This window comes from Homalodisca vitripennis, unplaced genomic scaffold (assembly GCF_021130785.1).
Source record: "Homalodisca vitripennis isolate AUS2020 unplaced genomic scaffold, UT_GWSS_2.1 ScUCBcl_41;HRSCAF=740, whole genome shotgun sequence".
In the NCBI taxonomy this organism is placed as follows: Eukaryota; Metazoa; Arthropoda; class Insecta; order Hemiptera; family Cicadellidae; genus Homalodisca; species Homalodisca vitripennis.
This window is the reverse complement of record NW_025776171.1, coordinates 340707-341838: the sequence shown is the minus strand read 5'-3', so window position 1 is coordinate 341838 and position 1132 is coordinate 340707.

Genomic DNA, 1132 nt, shown 5'->3' with positions numbered 1-1132 from the left:
ATGCGAGATGAACTTCTTAAAACCATATTGTGACTCCGCATTGGTTTATTACAAATATCCGATCCGTTTGATACTTTTGGTTTTCTCTTTAGTTCATTTTTTAGAATTGGCAACCAAAGCGGCCTAATCTCGACTGATGGTTGACTGATTGGTTGGTCTGCCAATTTAATGTATGTTGCCTCAATTAATTTCCTTTTTAAGAAATGTGGTTCCCGATGTATTATGTGGGCTTCATCCCAATTCATATGATGGTCTTCGGACCAACAATGGTGTGCAATTTTTGTCTTTTCTGTGAAACCCTTTCTCGTGTTTTCTTTGTGTTCTTTTATCCTTACGTTTAGTGACAGGATAAAAGAATTGATTCTCGGTACGGACCCGGAACCAGTAAACAAATCAAAGACCTTGAGAGCTTGCATCTTAAGCTAACTAAACACATTAATCATTTAACTTTCTTGTATAAATGTAAGGTTGAAGACCTTATGCCTATAGGGTTAACTCTAAAAACTCCTTTTCATAGTAGGAAAGCCAGTAAAATTTTGTCTTCTGCTTCTAAATCTTTACCTAAAGAAAGAATTGCATATAATCATCGTGAAAGATACCTCCTCCAAAATAATATTGAGTGTAAAAAAACTGAATTAAAAACACTGATCGGTACAGAATTCAACAAAATTCTCGAAAGCATCCAAAATAGATGTATAAAAGTTTCTGAAACAGATAAGAAAAAGAAAATCTCCTAACTGGAAAAAAATTAGGCCTAAAAAATGTGATTTGCCTAAGGATGGCAACGTGAATACGGATGCAAATAATAAAAATGTAATCAACCTCTCTTCAAAAATCCTGAATGAAGCGGAAATATCAGTCTTATCCAAGGGTTTAAACTTTTCTGTGGCACAAAAATCGGTAAAGGCACTGGATTTCGTAACTGGAATCAAGTCGGCTGTTTCACAGTTACCTGAGGAACAGGGTGACCGGTTTCGTTGTGAGGCCAGTTTTTTTACTCAGAGAAATTCCTCCCACAAAACCCAATTTGACAATAGAGGAGAAAAAGGCCAGGTCGATCCTTGGGAAAGACGACACGGTCAAAACCTTACCTGCCGACAAAGGCAACGCTACTGTGGTACTTGACTCAGTA